Source organism: Lytechinus pictus, chromosome 4 (genome assembly GCF_037042905.1).
Source record: "Lytechinus pictus isolate F3 Inbred chromosome 4, Lp3.0, whole genome shotgun sequence".
Classification (NCBI taxonomy): Eukaryota; Metazoa; Echinodermata; class Echinoidea; order Temnopleuroida; family Toxopneustidae; genus Lytechinus; species Lytechinus pictus.
Window position 1 is genome coordinate 837,281 of NC_087248.1, and position 22,784 is coordinate 860,064.

At 38.1% G+C, this 22,784-nt stretch overlaps 1 long non-coding RNA gene across 1 annotated transcript; it reads left to right on the top strand.

Annotated features, from left to right (window-relative positions):
* Positions 1–10,209: 10,209 nt before the first annotated feature.
* LOC135153853 (uncharacterized) lies at positions 10,210–17,162 on the top strand. The gene is made up of 4 exons (XR_010293302.1): positions 10,210–10,358; positions 11,949–12,124; positions 13,675–15,466; positions 15,647–17,162. It is a non-coding gene; the product is annotated as an uncharacterized LOC135153853 (long non-coding RNA).
* Positions 17,163–22,784: the final 5,622 nt, after the last annotated feature.

Sequence of the window (22,784 nt, forward strand, 5' to 3'; positions counted from 1 at the left end):
AGGTTCCATTTGCAATGCGTGTAGGAGACATCCTGTCTGTCAGGTGTGAGGTTCCCAGGTGTGAACCAGCAGTTGATCTCTCTTGGAAACTCAGTTCTCAGGGACGAGGATATCTGCCTCTGCCATCAATAAGTGATATTGGACTAGCACGAGTCTTAAGAGAGGACCTGGTAATTGATCAATCTCTCCATCTTAACAGCCTAATATGCCTTGTCACAAGTGAGTTCGCATTTCCTAATGAGAAGTTAGAGTGCAACATAGGTCCCATTAAAGTTCTGACTCCGCCATCTGTAAATCTTCAACCTCAATATATCAATGTCTCTATTGGCGAACCCTTTGCGATGAACTGTTTGACCAATGGATATCCAGAAGTCACAAATTACATCTGGACATGTTCTCCAAACAGCATCCTGATTGGTTGTAACGGTTCTTTCCCAAACACCAGCATGACTGCTCTCAAGGGGTCATCAAATGATACAGTTGATGTAGTTGTCCGATGCACAGCCATCAACACGGAAGGTTCCGCTTCAGGTTTTTCAATTGTAAAAGTTCTACCCCACGCTTCTGTTGAACCTTCGGACGAATTGGAAGAGGGTTCTTACACTGTCAAAATTTCCGTTGTCGAAACTGGGGACCAATGTTGCTTGATAATATCATGTTCATTGTCAGCGAATGTACATGTATCAGATGATGTTAAGATAGAGTTCCTATGGATCATAGACGGCCAGTATTTTGGAGAGGAAGACAAAGCTGTGGAACAAGAGTCGCCAGGCACGTCTTCAGTCACTTTCCATAATAATCTTGAATGTACTGATGTTACCCTGGTAACATGTAAGATCAAGGTCGACTTGGATACATTCGAGTCATCTCAGAATGTTTCAGTATGTCTCACCAATGACACCGAAGTTCTATCAGACCACCCAGTGGTTAGCTTGCAATCAAATCTTCTAAATGTCACCACCCGGGCTTACGTGAGGAATACAAATGAAGAGATGCATTCCAGAACACCTAAATCCAACTATGCCACATCAGATACAGAGGCTCTACAATCTGCACTTCGCATACATACACGGAAGCTTGCTTCCATCATAGCGGGGACGGTAGTCGGTTTTATCTTTATCACAATAAGTTGTGTAGCAATGGTCGCCGTATTTCTCTTTCGCAATTTCAGCAATAGATCCACCTCGATGTCTATGGCAAAACGTGCGTCTGATGACATAATCACTACTAACAAGCCTGGAGAAAGCGGGAGACTTCCTGAAAGCAAGGTGGACAGTGACATGATATACGACATGTACGAAATACCACACCCAGAAATTCCGAGGATGAGTCCCCCTTCAGGATCCAGTTCCCTTGATGATAACTCATTTCGTTCTTCAGGTTCTTCTCTCTACCCCTCTTGTGAATATGAGACTCGTCCTAGTGATCTCTCTTTTGAAGACATAGACAATACCATTAACTAGACCATAAACTAGACTCATGTAAAATTTAACACAACAAATTTAAGTCATCCTACAATATTACATTTGGTAAAAAAAAAACATAAGTGCCTCTGATCCAATATAGTACAGGAGCAAATCAAGGGCATCATTGGAAGCAAAGTATAATCATGATAACAGTAATACTACTACTATTACAAGTCTACTTCATCTGCTAATAGCACTACTACTAATTTTGTTTGCTTCCCCTTCACTTGTGCGCGTTGAGCATCTCTTACAAGATGGATATGGCGCCTAATAAATCGTATTTATCAATATTGCAATAGTGTTGTGTATAATGTATGTTTACGCTTTAAGATTATTTAAATTTTCAGTAATTACACCTCATACACATTTGTAAATCATTTCTTACTGTGGAACATAATGATTTGTTTCTTTGTTATACTTGTATGGAATCTTTGATTTTGATTGGTTGGCGAATAATCGTTACCATTGGATGGCAAAGTTATCATATTAGTAAATTTTATGCAACGGGGCCAAGATGTAAACACCCATGTAGGGTGGAGTAACGTATTGCCATATCCTCATAACTTTCTTAATGATTTTCTAATATTCTCAAGTTTTTCGGTGAAATTGTCATTGTCACAGTTATCATTATTAATATCCCCATCACCAATGTCCTCGTCGATGTTGCTATCGACATCATTGCCATTACCATCATTATTGTTATGTTCATCTTTGTCGTCCTTGTGGGCTACTGTTTTTGTTGCAGTATATCTATACAGCCCGTCCCCCAAAAAACATTTCTCTGATATTCGGCTAAATTACTTCAAAAAATTAAAAAAAATATTCTCAATGAAATGTATGGAAATAGGATGCTCATATCGTGTTCTAACTTTTATGAAAGTTTCGTTGGTCTCGCTTCAATGGTTTTAAATACACAGTCTATTTAGTATCAGTGGTGCTTTCAGCCCATTCCAAGTTTGCATGCATGGAGCACTGCTGTGTGTTCTGGACTTTCTAGCGTATCAACCCCCTTTGAATATTCTGACCAAGGAATTCCCTGATCTGACCAGGAAAATCTCCATGATCTAACCAGGCTCATCGAATCACAACCCTGAGAATGTTCAGAAGGGCAAAAACAATAGTTGACAGTTCATTTTATGTTTGATAAAATAACAAGAAAAGCACAATGATTAGGACAACAGGCCATGCTGGTTTAATGCCTAATACTGCATTTTTTCATTACTTTTTTGTGGTAATAAGCTACTGTGGCTCAGTTAATTCAATGTAACATTGTAAAATAAAAAAATCAATTTTTTTTCTCTGGTACAGTTCCTTTTCGCAAAGGGTGATTTACTTGTGGATTCCCCTTGGCCGTTATTGTTAAGCTTATTTTACACATCCATCATTCACATTTTCTTTCCAAGTTGGTGCACTGATTCCCCTTATCAATCATCAGACAAATTTCATTGTTATGTTTCTTGTCCTTCTGAACATGCCCAAGTTTATGATTTGATGAGCCTGGATATCATTAAGGAAATATCCCTGTTCAGATCCTGGATGTAAAAATGGGGGTTAATATGCCATAGACAGTGCAGAAATAATGCATCAATGCTGCAAACTTGGAATGGGCTAAAATGCACCACTGTTACGTAACAGAGCGTGCATTCAAAACCGCTGAAGCGCGACCAATGAAATTTTCATAGAAGTTAAATCATGAAATGAGCTTTCTACTCATGCACATTTATTTTAGAATACTACCACATTTGAGAAATAATTCAGGCCTATGTCAGAGGAACATTTTTTTTTTGGGGGGGGGGAGGCGCTGTATATCATCATTACCGTTATCAGCTGATGGAGCAAATAGCATCGTCATGGTAATCATGATCGCTTTTTCTATTTAACCACAATCTTATTTTGTACAAGGTCTGTCGGAAGTTCTGCGCCATGGTGTTTGTTATTGATACTTTGCTTTGTATTGCCGCTACATGTAAGCTGCGCGGATAACCGGTATCCGGCCTCTTGGCCGTGTTGTAAATAAACACAACTCACAACCCTTACTCCGTCTGGTAAATTATCTCTTTTTATTTTATTAAGACTGGCGTGGTGGCAGCTTGTGGTCTGAACCGAAGGCCCAAGGTGTTTTGCTTACATTACAACAGTCCGATAATTCTTACTCTAAAATTTGGGGCCAGGCGTTCCGTTAGCCTAACGGTGATAGGTGGGGTTTCCTTTGCAAATTGAGTTCGTGTAGTCCCTTCAACTTATATTCATGTACAGTATGAATAGTTGCTCGAAGATACATGTGGGCGTGTCGTCCGCGGCCAAGGGCACCGCCTCGCAAGAGAGCGTGGCGGTTAACAGTACTAGAAGTAATGCTCGTATGGAACAGTGCTCCAGTTCATGTATTTCATCTCCACATTTTCATGCCGTTGGGGGTTATGATTATAATTTTGAGCAGAAAGAAGTGGAAGTAGAGATTAAGAGTGCATGTGAGGTGAATTTAATCAGTGAATCAATGGCAGAGATATTGGGATTGGAGATATTAATTGATGAAATGATGATTGAAGATGATTACATTGAAAAATCTAATTATGTCAATAAGAATGATATCATTGGCCTCACCGATTTCACACTGTTTCGTGATGACCTAGAGTTGTATTTTGATGGTTTGGTTGTAGAGGATGATGCCTTGATGAATGTTGGAATTATTGCTGGTGCCCCATTTATGGAAGCAAATGACATCTCCATTAGACCATCAAGGCACCTCATTACATTCAGTGATGAGTCTGTTTTCATCTATGGTAACTCGAGTAATGTCATGAGTGACAAACCTTCGCCATGTGATAATGTTAGTGTAACTCGGTCTACTCATGGTGAGATTGGTGGTGATGTTGATCTAATGCATGTGGTGTCTAGGCCAGCACCCATTGCCATAGTTACATGGAATAATAATAATCTTGGTGTCCTCTCAGACGAGAGTCGGTCTGAGTTGGTTGTGTACAATGAGCTATTGCCATCAAGCAAGGAGTCCAAGCGTGTTGAGTCAATTGAGGTAGATCTGTCCTCCCGGTCCGGGTCGGAACATTCTGACTCTTGTGTCAAGCCAAGTAAGGGTAGTGAGAATCAACCCTCTCTCAAGAATCTAAGTGAAGTTGTTCACATGACCACCTCGAATGAAATAGTTGAGCATAGGCCTACATTCGATCTTGTGCCCGATTTGACTGACAATTTTCATTTGCCTGTGTTGACAGCTAAGTCTAGTTTGTCAGTTCCTGATTCAACTGACAAGTTATTAGTGCGGTCGCCCGAGTCGTTTGATGATCTACGCTCACCCGTTCTAACCAGCGAGTTGCGCATGCCCGATTCGATCGTTTCGCTGCGCTCGCCCGATTCGGTTATCGATCAGTCAAACTTGCCCGATTCAGATTCACTCAATAAACCGTGCTCAATCGTTTCGATCCGTAAAGATTGTGTCTGTGAGTTGGAATCTAACATCACAACATCTACACACTCGCCTTGTCATCCACACATCAAACCTCATATTCATGACACCTCACAATCGTCTCGTGATCCTGATATCAGTACACAGGTCTTTCAGTCACATAACCAACCACACACTAATAGCCCATGTTTTACTCAGGCCATCGTTCACACCATCGATATGACGGATGTCCACCCTCGTCGCTACCTACCAGATTCTGTTGTCACCCCTCTGGCAACTGAGGTTAGAGTCCATGGCCCACCCTTGGCAACCCATGTCACCTTCGGTACCCCTTCAACGAAGAAAGCCAGTGGTACCCATGATCCGCACTGTCCTCCTTCAGTGACCAGTGGTACCTATGATTACGGTCCTCCATCAGTATCCCGTGGTGCCCATGATCGCGGTACTTCGTCAGCGACAGTAGTCCGCGTTGCCCATGATCACTGTTCTTCATCTGCGACAGAAGTCTGTGGTGCCCATGACCATGGTCTGCCGGCTTCAAGAGCCCACGATTCCTTTGACGCTGACCCCCAGATGACAGCTAGCGCCACCAGCGATACTCTTCGGGTTGAAGCCAGCAGTATCCCTGACTCCCCAGTGTCCCTTGCTGATGATGGCATACCCACGTTACTGGCTCTTACTCCATCTGCCATTCCTGAACTGATTAGTCCCACATCCATCCCTCCTGACACCCCTGCCTGTTCGAGTAATGTCCCTTTGACCCTGTCTCACAAGGATGGTAGTCCCCCCAGTCTTCCCCACTCCATAGGTGCCGGTCCCTACACAGCACCCCATGCTTTTCAGTTAGGTGTAAGCCCCAACCCCACTGTACGGGATAATGACTGCCAGAGCCAGCCTTGCCTGTTCACCACAACACATGATCACCCTCCTGAGTTTTCCTCCCTTGCTCACAGTACCCTTGACTCTCAGTCCCCCTATCCCATGATATCTGTTATTTAACCATGTATTTCACATGTTTTATGGTTTTATATATTATATATGTATGTGTATATTTGTCACATTACATTGCATTAAACTGATGTTTACCCTTTTGTAATGTATCTTTATTTGACAATGTTGCTAATGATTGCTTTCATGTACAATGTTTTAACATTTTAATATTCCTCGTTATTTACTTGGCAAAGCTTTGAGCAAAAACCTAGAGTTCACAATTTATATAGGGTTTTTTTCTGTCTGCAGAGTTAGGACTTGACTTTTGCTTTGTTCGTTGATGTGCGATTGAGTAATAGTGACATTTGCATTGTTTGTTTGTTGATGCGGGATTGAATACGGTTGATATTCGCTTGTTTGTGTTTTCTTATAAAGGAGTTGGTTCAACAATTGTGCAGGATTTTTAAGATACACTTGCATGATTGTTTTAGAGAAGTATGGAAGATGCAAGAATGTTCCATGGTGCATGTGTTAATGCTCATTGATATTGTGTTCCTATGATGTGATATAATTCGGATGTAATGGTAGAATGAGGAAGAGGTGGCAAGGGATGAAAAGATAGTTGAGTTGTATGAGTATTGGACATAAATGAAAAGCTCTTGTTGAAATGAGTGGTGTCATAACTCTTGTTTGCATTCCATGTACACTGTATTATGCTCATCATACATTTTAATTATGTGCATTACTGTTTTTAATTGTTTACTACAGACAGGTGATTATTGATACAGTACCATATTTTCACGATCATATATGGTGTTAATTTGTACCAATGTTTTGATTGTTTTCTTTAGCAAGTGATTATTGCTGTATAGTACGCTCCTGATCTTGTTTTTTCGATTTTGATCTGTTCACACAAAACAATTGTTTATCATTATGTATATTATGGATTTGGTGATGTTTGTTATTATTAAGGAGATATGAACACTACTTAATCATGTCCCTCTTTAATTCGCTGATTGTATATTGATTGTATTGGAAGTTACAATGCATCAATTCAATTTACTTAGAAGTTTCTGTTTGTATGTCAATTGATAAACAGTTTCAATTATTATTTGTAGAGGCTTTTTAAGTGTTTTGAAAATTACTTTCTATCATACTGTAGGCCAATCATTGGTTGGAGTTTGATACTGCTTTTTTATTTATCTTTGAGCATTATTTGATAATAGTACTTTTGTGTATTTTCTTTAAAAAATAACTCACATGGTTCTCTCAATGGAGGTGAACTTCATTTTAAACGATTGATGTTTTTACTGAACGTATTTTCAAATTATTAATGTCTTTTCATATTCTTATAACCCAGAATTGTAAGAATATTTTAGATAATTCCTGACTTTATGGGTACTATTGTTGTAAAGTGTATGGGGAGCTAGACATGATTCTTCCTTGCATTGGACATTGAGGAGGTGAAGATAAATTCAAACGATTATGTTTTTCTGTATTTGCTCAATAATGAAGATTGTTAAAGTGTACTTTAGGATGATTGCTGAAGTTTCCGAGGATTTGCAAAGTATGCACAAATACAATAGACATGATCTATATTTAAAGAAAAGAAACATTTTTACTGGTGTCTAGTTGGTAGATGATCAGTGTTGGAAGGCAATTTAATTGTGTTAGTTTGAAGTTTTATGCTGTAAAGTAAAAAGTAAAGCAATTGAGATTTGTTTGACTTACTCATATAATGTTGAGGGATAGTTGGTCCCTCATTGATTGTTTTGTTAGAGTTTGTAGAGAGTTATTAAGGGTTTATTACTTGTTATATAACTTTGATAGTTACTTAGAGAAAGGGAAAGACGAAAATAGGAAAGAAGAAAAATGAGTCACGCCATGGTGTTTGTTATTGATACTTTGCTTTGTATTGCCGCTACATGTAAGCTGCGCGGATAACCGGTATCCGGCCTCTTGGCCGTGTTGTAAATAAACACAACTCACAACCCTTACTCCGTCTGGTAAATTATCTCTTTTTATTTTAATAAGACTGGCGCTGCATATTCTCACTAGCTGTTCATAATCAATAGCTCTTCATATTCGGGTAATTAATCAACCCATTGTCTGCAACCTAATTGAGTAGGCATATATTGCAGATAAATGGGGTTTTTAACCAACTTTATAATCTCAGCAAAGACACAGCAAGCAAACGTGCCAGTAGCAAGATAAATCGTGTTTAGTTTATAAAGCAGAGCCAGATGAAGTGCTTTCAGTTCTTATTAAAGGCACATTGTTTCTTAATTTGATTCTTAACCATGGAGAAGAAAGGAAGTGTGTTTCAATGCTCCTTGTCATGCATTTTATAATTGCAAACCATTACAGTGTAGCATCTCCTTATTTGGTGGATTGTGGTACCCAAGGTTTATTAAATCCCTGACAAATCAAACTGTAATATCAGGGTAAAATGCTGAATTCGCATTCTCTGTATCAAATTTCGACACGACATCTGATGAGATAGCATGGCAAATAAGACCAGATATGCAAAGAAAGACAATTAACAGAGGGCTAGTCACTGATAATGTATATACATCAAACCTAACATTATACGACATCGGTCAAACAAGTTTGCATATTTCATGCACCATCAAATGGCCAATACATCAAGACCAACCATCATCAGACACATGCCGTCTTGTAAGCAGAGCTACACTATTAGTCGAATACTTTCCTGATGTCGGCGACCTGACGTGTAGCCCAGAGGTTCAATTTGCAATGCGTGTAGGAGACATCCTGTCTGTTAAATGTGAAGTTCACAGGTGTAAACCAGCAGTTGATCTCTCTTGGAAACTCAGTTCTCAAGGACAGGGATATCTACCTCTGCCATCAATAACTGATGTTGGGCTAGCACGAGTCCTAAGAGAGGATCTGCTGATTGATCAATCTTTCCATCTTAACAGCCTAATATGCCTTGTCACAAGTGAGTTCGCATTTCCTAATGAGAAGGTAGAGTGCACCATTGGTCCCATTAAAGTTCTGACACCGCCATCTGTAAATCTTCAACCTCAAGATATCAATGTCTCTATTGGCGAACCCTTTGCGATGAAATGTTTGACCAATGGATATCAAGAAGTCACATATTACTTCTGGACATGTTCTCCAAACAGCATCTTGATTGGCTGTAACGGTTCTTTCCTAAACACCAGCATGACTGCTATCAAGGGGTCATCAAATGATACAGTTGATGTAGATGTCCGATGCACAGCCATCAACACGGAAGGTTCTGCTTCAGGGTTTTCAATTGTGAAAGTTCTACCCCACGCTTCTGTTGAACCTTCGAACGAATTGGAAGAGGGTTCTTACACTGTCCAAATTTCCGTTGTCGAAAGTGGTTACCAATGCTGTCTGAGGCTATTGTGCTCCTTGTCAGCGAATGTTTCTGATGATATATAAGACAGAGTTCCTATGGATCATAAACGGCCAGTATTTTGGAGAGCAAGACAAAGCTGTTGAACAGGAGTCGCCAGGCACGTTTTCAGTCACTTTCCATAATAATCTTGAATGTACTGATGTTACCCTGGTTACATGTAAGATCAAGGTCGACTTGGATATATTCGAGTCATCTCAGAATGTTTCCGTATGTCTCACCAATGTCACCGAAGTTCTATCAGATCACCTACCCTGATAGCAGACACGGTCGTGATGACGTCATTTTCTCGTCGGAAACTAGTAAATCTCGTCATAAGTTATTTGTACAACGTCGTTACGACGTCATTTTGACGACTTTGGACGACAACTTTATTTTGCATTTTTGTATGACCAGATTATGACGCGATTATGACGTCATTTACTGACCAATCTATGACAAGTAAATTTGCATTTTTACATGACCACATTATGACGTGATTATGACATCATTTATTTACCAATCAACGACGAGGAAATTTGCGTTTTCATTTGACCAAATTATGACGTGATTATGACATCAATTATTTGCCAATCAACAAGAAATTTACAATTTTATTTTCAAAGCGCATATTATTTGCTATTTGCTATTTTTTCAACCTTGCCATGTTAGCAAGGCTCTTTTCTATTTAGAAAAAGAAAAAGAAAATAAAGTAAAATAGTACCGTACATGCAAAAAAAAGGAAATTATATAATCTTTAAAAAAAAGCTCCAAAAGCAGTGGCAAAAATATATCATTATGACTGGTTGCCAACCATAACCAAACAAGTAGAAGAAGAAGCTTTTTATGCCAAAGAAGTTTGTATCTATTTTTAAACCTTTTTCTTACTCGGTGTTGACCCCCCCCCCCCCCCCCCTCAGCTCAGCTCACCCCCTATAAAAATTCGCCGGGGGGGGGGCCGGGGGCGGGCGCGGCGACAAGCTTGTGCATGCGCACTTACCGCCAACATTTGAAAAGAATTCCGTTGTGTTGCAGTTTATTGAGCTCGAACGAGAAGTGCGACGAAGAAGGCCGTTATTCGTTAATAATTCTTTTAAAGAATACGGGTCAGATATGGACAACGACCTCGAAGACATTTGCAGTAGGCTAAACAGTAAGTTAGATAACCATTTTCTAATATTTTCTTTTCGTATTTTGTTAAATGCCGCGGCTTGCGCTTGCAGCTAGCTTCGTCACTGAAAATGACATGACACTGGCAATCCCATCACAGTACCGGGCGCTCGCCCCGGCCCGAGCGCCCGCTCGCTGCTGTGGACCACTGCACTGGCGGCCGGCTGGTGATCGCCAACCCCAAGTCTGCACACCTAACGATTTGAGTTAAGATTGAACGTGAATTTCCTTTTATTTTACAAAATCTTTCAATTTATGATGTTCCTTGTATTCTTATGAGTAAGTGTGCAAAGAGTCTCATAAAAATGAGAGAAATAATTGATTTTCTTGGAAAAAATCTCAGCCAGTCATGGTCATTTTCAGATTGAACAAAAACAAAATGAATACCAGGCATTAGTACTATTCATTTTGTTTTTGTTCAATCTGAAAATGACCATGACTGGCTGAGATTTTTTCCAAGAAAATCAATTATTTCTCTCATTTTTAGTGTCCGATGTGCGATGTCTGCGCATTCATTCACTTTACACAGGCCTATTACACACGCGATGTGAATATTTCGATAAGAAAGCAAGCTCTGAGTCTGACTGAGTCTGAGGTACCTCGAGCGAAGTTCGTGCAGGCTCCACTCCACCTAGGTGGAGTGTAGTAGTAGTAGCGGTAGTGAAGTAGAGTGGAGCCTGCACGAACTTAGCTCGAGGTAGCACCGAGGCTGCATTTTGAGGCCGTCACATGAAATGCCCTGGAAAGAGTTCCATATCCAATGCACCCCCCCCCCCACCATGCAACAAGACCAAAAATAACAAAAGGTTGTTGAAAATTCCGGTTCGTTCAGATTTTTCTACGTGTATAATTTTTTTTGTACCGTTGTGTTGGCACCTTAGTTGGGACTTGAACTCACCTCGTTTTATCTGTACACTGTACATAGTCAAGTCACCTGTTCCTGCTATGCTAGCGAGAAGCGCTGATACTGGAAGGGGTATCAGCCGATAGTTCGACTAGACTTGACTTACACACCCTTTACTGACTAAATAAACCGATGTCTATGGACAATTACACACACTTTATACATGCTCGAAATTTGATGGAATAAAGCCATATTTTAGTATGTATTTCCACTCCCCCATTATATATGTTCTATATTGGGCTAGATATGTGATTCTGATCCTTCGTGTTTTTATACGCCCGTCTTGACGGGACGTATTATGGTACATGTATCACGCTCGGTGTCCGTCCGTCTGTCCGTCCGTTAACTTTTCCTTGTAAACGTGATAACTTCAGTTTAACTTAACCTAGGCTCATATAATTTGGTATGTATAATACTAGCATGGATCCAAGGTAGCCTATTGATTTAAGGTCAAAGGTGAAGTCGCCATCTTCCACTTTTCTTGCTTGACCAATAGCTCCATTTTCCGCGTTACAGACGGGCGTACTATGTGCTCGCCTTTGCGACACTCTTGTTATTTTCAGTTTCAGTGGGGGTGCATATGGAACTCTTGCCAATGCCCTAAATTCATTATTTTCCCACCATTTTGAGTCAGATTTTTTATGAATAGATCTGTTTATGACATTTTAGGAGAAAGAGAGGGAGAACCAAAACTACCTGTCCTGGCATCACACTTGAGGAGGAGATGAAGTCGGTGAATATGACCTAGCCCGGGGGAGTTTCCAGAAGAAGGCCCAGAACCGCCGACCGCCAGGAGTGGAGGTCCTTCGTGGTTGCCCTACGTGCCAGGCGGCATCAGGCAGTAGGTAAGTAAGTACAGTAGGCTATTTCAGGTGTAAAGTTTATTTTTTGTTTTGAGTCGTTGCGCATCTTCTATTATCAGAATCGCGCAGATTCGGATGTGCGCAATCTTGGGACACCTTTTGTAAGCCTTTGTATTTTAGATATAAAAAAGGCTTAACCCTAAATAGACTGGGCTATTTCGACGTCTAAGAAGACTGGGGGGGGGGGGGCTGATTCAGCCCCCCTTATGATCTCGGCTGTCGATCGTGTGATCGCAACGAAAATTGGCATGCGCGTTAACCATGGCATTATCTACAAAACTATAATATCAAATTCTGCGAAAAATCTCACTGCTCATTAATTATGCTAATTTATGCGTAAAATCAAAAGTTGGCTCTAATTAATGAAATAATGCCCCTAAAATGCTAATATTTGTTTCACATACTCTAGATAGGCATCTGATAAAATTTATTTATCAAAAATTTCAAAAAAACATTTATTTTCTTATGTATTCTTTTCTTTGTTTTTCGACTTTTTGTTTTTTAGTGTTTTTTCAATGGAAATTGTCGAGGACTTTATTTTGACCATACACAAGATAAAATTTATTGATTTTAACTTTTAAGCAGCGAAAGGAAAAATGATGATACATTTATGAATTTTGGCTTAAAACACTATTTGCATTGAATTTGTACACAAATTCACGTTTTTGAGTAATTTTGGGTCTGCATGCACTTACAAAATGTTGTGTAATTTCGGAAACACGTACCCGGGGGTCACAATTTTGGTCTCAAAAGTTGCACAAGAGTTTAAAGTAAAAAGTCAGCAAGCGACGCGGTCAAAAAAATTTGAGCGGCGGATTTATCATGAAATATGTCGAGGGGGGGCTGAATCACCCCCCTCCCAAGTCTTTAACATGTGCATTTGTGATTACATCAGGGGGTGTTTCACAAAGATTCAAGTATGACTTAGAGTCGCACTTAAATACCGGGTTGCGTACGGTATGAAAGGCTTGACCACATTGGTCAGATCGTCTCATGCGGACGCGCACTAATGCGTACAATGTATCTATCAATAAGATCGCGCGTTGCATACATGTATCATGTACACGTCGGCATTTAAGTGCGACTTAAGTCATACTTAAATCTTTGTGAAACACCCCCCAGAATTGATCTTGTTTATGTGAAATTGGCACCTTGTAATTTCTTATTCAAACTGATGGAATTATCCCATTACCATTTAAAACAAATAAAAAAGCATGAATTAAAATCATGATTAATTAAAAAAAAAGAAATATGTTTTTTTCAAACAAATTTACTCTAAAATGTCCTTCCCTATACAGAGATGGTTTGGAGGTGCAGATCTTGAGGGCATCAAGCCCCCCACCCCCTCCCCCGACTTGACTTTACATGTTAATATTTGAAGTACTGTATAAAATATATAACACACCCCACATTGTTTTTTAATCATTTTTTAAAAAGTTTCCAAATTGATATTAAAACCATTTAGTTTCTAATGAATATTAAGTAGTTAATGTAGGAAAGGTTTTTATGTTTCTCTTCTGTTATTTTTGCAGATGATGTAAGTTGAAATGGAAGGTGTCCTGAATCTGCACCCAGTCATCTGGTTTCGTAACACCTTTCATAGCGCCATTGGAACCTGCTCCCTACCAGTATAACATCGAACAGATTGGAAGAATAACGGCCAATGGGAAGTGCCTTTTATACCCCTACTTGCCACACAGCAGTCTGTGGTTTATCGCAATCTAAACTGGATTATTGTAGCTCTTCGTGCTTGAATTAGGGCGATCTGGACCGACTGCAGATAGTACAGAATGCTGCACCTATTGTGCCATTTGCCATACACCCACTTTGCTGGCTGCAAGTCAAGGAAAGGATGTACATGAACATCAGTGTCCGTCTACTGATTTTCAAAGTCAATGACAGGGATCCAGATTACATGTATTAAAAGGAATGCCTTGTGCGTCATTTTCGTTTAGGCGCACTTGCCTTTTTATTTTTGTGATCCTTAGTCTACCATGCACCTACAAATTAGCTACTGGTGATGAAACTTTCTCCACTACTGCTCCAAGGCCATGGAATTAGCTCCATCCTCTCCTCCAATTTTTGACAACCTTGGATCAATATCATTTGAGAAGACCTACTACATTCCTGATCATCTTTGCTCTGGACTTGGAACAACACTGTCACTGCCTGGTAATTTGAATTCTTTTAAATCTCATGTGCTGACTAGGATGGCATCTCAAAGTGCTTTGTATCTCACAAAACAGTGTGTTGTGTAAAAGAGAACAAGCATTGAGGTCAAGCATAAGGGTAACCATGGATATGGCCTTTGATTACTTTTTAACAAAACTGAAAAATTCATGAAAATAGGACAAGGGATAATAAAGTAATGTATGACATTCTAAGCTCTGCGTTATTTTGGTGAAAGACCTCTAAGCATATGCAAGTAGCCTGCTGATGATGTCATACAGACGTACACGTACATGTATCCCCAACTTATTATTTTGTATATAAAATTGTGTATTTAAATTGGATTGTAAACTGCATTGATGTGACTTACCTGTATTGATTATTGCTGGAAGTTCTTTTGCTACATGGGATTGGAAGACATACTTATTACACACATGAAATGATTACTATTTCATCTGGTAACAGAACAATAAAAATGTGGGCATGATATCATAAACTTATCTACTTGCATGTGTTAATTACCAATATTTTTGTAATTATTTTTTATCTGATTTTGATAAAATTTTCACTATTTTGCATGGTAAATATTACTTTATTTATCATAGATATAGTTATGTTGAGCCCGGATATACAAGTACCCCTTTAAAGATAAATTACCAGTTGTAGTAACAATCTTAAAATGAGTTCGAACAGAATCCAAATATAGCTCGAGAAGAAAATGCGTAATTGCTGAGAAATGAGCAAAATAAGCATGTAAATCTATCAAATGTCAGGTATATTTCGATCAATCATATTACACTGTCCTGTCTCACATATGTTTTTCTGTGTTAGTGATCATCAGAATTATTGATTTTAAAGATAAATTCCAGTTCTGGTAACGATCTCAAAATGAATTTTTACAGAATCTAATATAATGACCACCCAAGTGTCTGTATGAATAAAAAATATGTGCCAAAGGATTCTGGAAGAAATTGTGTAATTGCTGAGAAATAAGCAAAATAAGCGTGGATTCGGTCACTTCCGTCGGGTCTTTATTCCAGAAATAATAATACACATTCCCACGTGTGCCTATCTGTGTTGGTGATCTTCAGTTTGAACCTTCTTAGCGTAGATTTCAAGATTTCACAAAGTTCAGTTTATGTAACTGTACCAGGGGTCCGTTTCATAAAGCTGTTCGTAAGTTAAGAGCGACTTTAAGAACGACTGGTGATCCTTTCTTACGCGCTAAACCATCGCCAATGAACATTTTGGTACATACTCTACCACAAGAAATGATCACCAGTCGTTCTTAAAGTCGCTCTTAACTTACGAACAGCTTTATGAAACACCCACCAGATCTAGATCCTCGATTATATACTGACAATTAAGCCTGGTTTTACAGACTTTCTCATGAAATCAGTGTTTCCTGCAACTACTGGCATTTCTCTTTAAGTTCAAAATTCATGATTTTACAAAGATACAAGTTTACATTAATGTACCAGATCTAGATCATGTACAATATTTTGACAATTAACCTTAATTTAAAAGACTTTCTCAAGAAATAATTGTTTGCTGCAACTACTGTCATTTACCCCTAAGTGATAATGTAATACAATCACAAACTTTTCATAAGAATTAATGTACATGTATGATTCTTAAACCCAAATGCAAGCTTCCATAAATCCTGAAATCAATGCAACTCAGGTATTTTTTTTTTACATATAGTATATTTTTACCTACTTTACATAGATCTCTAAAGTTTAAGGTATATTTAATTACAATTTCAACAAAAAAGCTATATTCTTGGAGATCATTATTATTCATAATGCCTCTGTTATGTATTAATGTACACCTGTATTATGTATTGGTATAACAAACATTGTAATTATTTCATTCCTTTGACTCTAATACTGCATTTTCATAGAAAAGTGTTTTTTTTTAAATCTATTTCTTTTCCTTTTTTTGCTGGTAATATCATGTTATGCAACTTTTATTTATTAATAGAATATTTGTCATGATTTCCTAATTGAAATGCGTACACGTATTTGATTTTGTTTTCCATTTTTGTATATATTCTTTTTCTGGGGGGGGGGGTCATGTTCTTGAGACTGAGTCAACTTATGCAAGGCCCTGGCATGGAGGATCATTATATTGTTACTGGGAATGCTGGACATTGTCAGACCACCTCAGTATTCACCAACAATAGATAATCCTCCATGACAAGGTCTTTGAAGTGGTGTGTGTACATTACATGTAGAATTTAATTTAAATGTTTATGTCATCACGTCAGAATACGTTAAAATATCATAGTTGACTCCAAAAGACGTCATATTCATTTCAATATGCGACGTCAATATGACGTCTATTACTAGTCAGCAATATGTTACAAAGTCGTCATTCAGACGTCGTAGTTGACTTATAAAGACGTCATAATTACAGCAATATGACGTCTGAAACTGGTCAGGAATAGGTTACAAAGTTGTCATAAAGACGTCGTAGTTGACTTTTAAAGACGTCATAATTACATCAATATGACGTCTAAAACCGGTCAGGAATAGGTTGCACGGACGTCATTACGACGTCGTAGTCGACTCTCGAAGACGTCATAATCACGTCAATACACGACGTCAAGCTGACCCTTGATACTGGTCAGGAAAACGTTGTAAAAACGTTGCAAAGACGTCATTAAGACGTCGTAGTCAATCTTGGAGACGTCATAATGACGTCAATATATGACGTCATAATGACGTTATTCGCGGGTGCAAGATCCCGTCAATAAGACGTCCTGTTACGACGTCAAAATGACGTGACACTCGTCGTTAAACTGACGTAATTATGACGTCATTTTTACCAGTTTCTGCTATCAGGGTAGTGGTTAGCTTGCAATCAAATCTTCTAAATGTCACCACCCGGGCTTACGCGAGGAATACAAATGAAGAGATGCATTCCAGAACACCTAAATCCAACTATGCCCCATCGGATACAGAGGCTATACAATCTGCACTTCACATATATACACGGAAGCTTGCTTCCATCATAGCGGGGACGGTGGTCGGTTTTATCTTTATCACAGTAAGTTGTGTAGCAATGGTCGCCGTATTTCTCTTTCGCTATTTCAGAAATAGATCAACCTCGATGTCTATGGCAAAACGTGCGTCTGATGACATAATCACTACTAACAAGCCTGGAGAAAGCGGGAGACTTCCTGAAAGCAAGGTGGACAGTGACATGATATACGACATGTACGAAATACCACATCAAGAAATTCCGAGGATGAGTCCCCCTTCAGGATCCAGTTCCCTTGATGATAACTCATTTCGTTCTTCAGGTTCTTATGTCTGCTCCTCTTATGAATATGAGACTAGTCCTAGTGATTGCTCTTTTGAAGACATAGACAATACCATTATCTAGACCATAAACTAGACTCATGTAAAATTTAACACATCAAATTTAATTAAGTCATCCTACAATATCACTTTTGGGGAAAAAATAAAAAATAAAAGTGCCTCTGATCCAATATAGTACAGGAGCAAATCAAGGGCATCATTGGAAGCAAAGTATAATCATGATAACAGTAATACTACTACTATTACAAGTCTACTTCATCTGCTAATAGCACTACTACTAATTTTGTTTGCTTCCCCTTCACTTGTGCGCGTTGAGCATCTCTTACAAGATGGATATGGCGCCTAATAAATCGTATTTATCAATATTGCATTAGTGTTGTGTATAATGTATGTTTACGCTTTAAGATTATTTAAATTTTCATTAATTACACCACATACACATTTGTAAATCATTTCTTATTGTGGAACATAATGATTTGTTTCTTTGTTATACTTGTATGGAATCTTTGATATTGATTGGTTGGCGATCAATCGTTACCATTGGATGGCAAAGTTACCATATTAGTAAATGTTATGCAACGGGGCCAAGATGTAAACACCCCTGTAGGGTGGAGTAACGCATTGCCATATCCTCATAACTTTCTTAATGATTTTCTTATCAAGTTTTTCGGTGTCACAGTTATCATTATTACTATCCCCATCACCAACGTATCAACGTCCTCGTCGATGTTGCTATCGACATCATTGTCATTACCATCATTATTGTTATCATCCTTGTGGGCTGTTTTTGTTTTTGATGATATATCCCTATACAGTGCGTATCAAAAAAAGTTTACACTTAGCAAAAATCCTGTAAAATTATACATTTGTAATATCCTGAAGATTTTTCCACAATTGAACATTGGTATAGATCCATCTAAGCAAATGACGATATAACTGTCGAAAAAATATTTCCGCTTGAGTGAGCACCACTTACTTTTAAAAAGTTAGTGAAAATGATTTGCGCAGAACTTTGAAATAGTAATGCGAATAAAAGTAGACCTCAATCATGAAAAACATGTGGAATTTAGCTAGTAAAATTAATTTGAAGATATCTTTTACCTTTTTTAACTTGTTTCCTTACCAAAAACACTTTGAAGAGTGCATTGCGTCCTATCCCAATCCCCCACACACCGAGGCCATCTTGACGATATTTGCTTTACACTGAGCTTTGATTTACATGAAATGGCTTAGGCTTGATTTCCATGTTGTTAATCATTGTCAAGCTTGGGAAAAGTGTGGAGAAACAATTATAAAATGAAAAGTGAAATGTAAACCCACTTTAAATGATAACAAGATGAATGTCTCTGGCCGTCTCACCTGCATCACGCGATTCAATATAGCAGCATATAGCAGCACTATAACTCGCACAAGATGTTCAGTGATACTTGGTTACTCTTATTTCCACGTTTTATAAACTAGACCAATACACTTATAGAGATATGATGGTAATTCAACAAATATCCCCAACGTGGCCAAAGTTCATTGACCTTACATGACCTTTGACCTTTATCATGTGACCTGAAACTCACACAGGATGTTCAGTGATACTTGATTACTCTTATGTCCAAGTTTCAAGACTAAGATCCACCAACTTTCCAAGTTATAATGGTAATTAAACAGATACCCCCATTATGGCCAAAGTTCATTGACCTTTGACCTTGGTCATGTGACCTAAAATGCGCACAGAATGTTCAGTGATACTTGATTACTCTTATGTCCAAGTTTTATGAATTAGACCAACACACTTTCAAAGTTATGGCGGTAATTCAACAAATACCCCAATTCAGCCAAAGTTCATTGACCCTAAATGACCTTTGACCTTGGTCATGTGACGTGAAACTCATGCAGGATGTTCAGTAATACTTGATTACTATTATGTCCAAGTTTCATGAATCAGATCCATAAACTTTTAAAGTTATGATGGTAATTCAACAGATACACCCAATTCGGCCAAAGTTCATTGACCATAAATGACCATTGACCATGGTCATGTGACATGAAACTCAGGCAGGATGTTCAGTAATACTTGATTGACCTTATGGCCAAGTTTCATGAATCAGATCCATAAACTTTTAAAGTTATGATGGTAAATCTACAGATACCCCAAATTCAGCCAAAGTTCATTGACCCTAAATGACCATTGGCCTTGGTCATGTGACGTGAAACTCATGCAGGATGTTCAGTGATACTTGATTAACCTTATGTATAAGTTTTATGAACTAGGTCCATATATTTTCTAAGTTATGATGACATTTCAAAAACTTAACCTTAGGTTAAGATTTTGATGTTGATTCCCCCAACATGGTCTAAGTTCATTGACCATAAATGACCATTGACCATGGTCATGTGACATGAAACTCAGGCAGGATGTTCAGTAATACTTGATTGACCTTATGGCCAAGTTTCATGAACTACGACCATATACTTTCTAAGTTATGCTGTCATTTCAAAAACTTAACCTCAGGTTAAGATTTGGTGTTGACGCCGCCGCCGCCGTCGGAAAAGCGGCGCCTATAGTCTCACTCTGCTATGCAGGTGAGACAAAAACTTAGTGAAATAATGCTGGAGATGTCCGAGTTCAGATTCAGTTATGTCCTCAGATCCAGCTGGCACAAAAAGGGTAAAGGTTGTGCTTCTAAGTGTTGAAATTTAAATTTGTGTAGCAGAATTGTGCAAAATGCTTGAATGTATCCATTTTATTTCAATTGACCAAAAGTGCAAGGGAAATGTATGAGAAATGTTTTGCAGGGGAAGTTTGATTTCGCCCTTTCCCCTTGACACAGCGTGAAAACGAGCATTTCTGCGCAAACAGATTTCTGCGAGCTTTACAACAAGCGACAGATCTCACTCAAGAGCAACATTCTGTCAAAACGTTTACTTTCATTGGATAGATGAGACCCAAACCCAAGATTATATGTAAAAGAATTACCCACATGTTGTATATTTTTTAATTCCCAGGGCTTTTTCAAAGTGTAAACTTTTTTGATATGCACTGTATATCATCGTTACCGTTATCAGCTGCTGCAGCAAACAGCATCGTCATGGTAATCATGATTGCTTTTTCCATTTAGCCTTATTTTGTATAAAAGTCTGTCGGAAGTTTTGCATATTCTCACTAGCTCTTCATAATAGGGTTATTAATCAACCCATTGTTTCCAACCCGACTGAGTAGGCATATATTACATAAAAATGTTTTTTTTTTAACTAACTTAATAATATCAGCAAAGACACTACAAGCAAAAGTGACAGTAGCGAGATAAATCGTGTTTAGTTTCCAAAGCAGAGCCAGATGAAATGCTTTCAGTTCTTATTTAAAGGTCCATTGTCTCTTTCCTTAATTTGATCCTTAACCATGGAGAAGAAAGGAATTGTGTTTCAAATGCTCCTAATCATGCATTTTATAGTTGCAAACCATTGTAGGATCTCGTTCGATATGTACGAAATACCACACCCAGAAATTCCGCGCATGGGTCCTCCTTCAGGATCCAGTTCCCTTGATGATAACTCGTTTCATTCTTCAGGTTCTTCTGTCTGCTCCTCTTATGAATATGAGACTAGTCCTAGTGATTGATCCGTTGGAGACAGAGAGTGCCATTATCAAAACCCTAAACTAGACTTTTGAAAAATTTAACACGATCAAGTTCACAGAGTCATGATCTACTAAAATAGTTTCGTATATATTTGTCTTTTATTGAAACAAGATGTTTGTTTTGCCATTTGTAAATATTTCCATTGTACTTTTCATAAATTGCTATCATTTCGTTTGGTGTATTCATTGTTTATTTCTAGTATTATTTTAGTGTGATTACTTTAGACCACTGCTTATGCAGCTGTGTCTGGAATTGAATTGTTGTGTGATGTCTCAACCATAACTATTGCCAAATATCTGCATGTTTTCCTTTTACATTCAATTATCTATGTAAATAATAATTCACTTATTTTCATAAACAAATTATGTATTACATATACTTTTACAATGGTCACACTGTGAATATTGTCATGACATGCAAAAATAAATAAAAATATGTATAATATACAATTTTATTTTGAATTAATGACTCAATTGTATTAAATCACATCGGTACAATTTTTGCAAGCTCCACTTCTTTTTTAGTGCCTCATTCCTCATGTTTTCAATATCACGTTTCATCAAGCCATAATTTTTTTTATATTTATGTAAGATTTATTGCCAATTTCCATAAATCGTTGTATATTTTTGTGTGATATTGTTACATTGTAATTTTAACCTATTTTTTTGACACATGATAATTAAACCCTTGAACGTTGGTCAATTTGAAAACCACTGTGAAGGTATTAATCAAACCAAGAGACCTGTAAAAACGGAAGTAAAGGAAGCATATCAGTGGGCATGTCGTCATTACTTGCATTGGAAACTGGAGCACTGGCGACATCCTAGTCTGCAGGGGCGATGAAATCGGGAGGAGGCATATAGGCACTAGCCCCCCTCCAAAAAAAAAAAAAAAAAAAAAAAAAAAATATATATATATATATATATATATATATATGAAGAGCTCACCTGCAAAAGGGGTTAGGTCTATTTTTCATCAAATTTGATTTTTTTTTGTCTCAATGTATAGAGTTTTAGTAGCTCTATAGATGATACCAAAGAAAAGTTGAAATTCCCATTAAAAAGTGATCTAAAATGGCAAAGAAAAATCACTTTTTTTTTCAAAAGGGGTTAGGTCCATTTCAGTTTAGTTGAAAAAGGGGTTAGGTCCCTCTCCCCCTCTCTCTCTCTTTCACTCACTCACTCACTGTACCTCGCATCTATACACATGAACACACCCTCACATAAAAAATATTTTCCCTCAATTCTAACATTTCAATATTGTTTGTTTTATTCAGATTTTAGTTAACACAGTTTGGGTATATCATACATGTAGTTATAACAATTCAGATACAATACAAATTAGTCAGGCAGCATATGTCATCTACTTCGACAAATTGGCTAAGTCTGATTTTTCACTTTTATGTGATTGGTGACATCACAAGGAACAACTTCCAACTTGGTGACAAGTTTCTAATGGTGATCTTGACCATGTGAGTGGTCAAAATGGGGTCAATGGGGGGTCAATTTCTAAAAT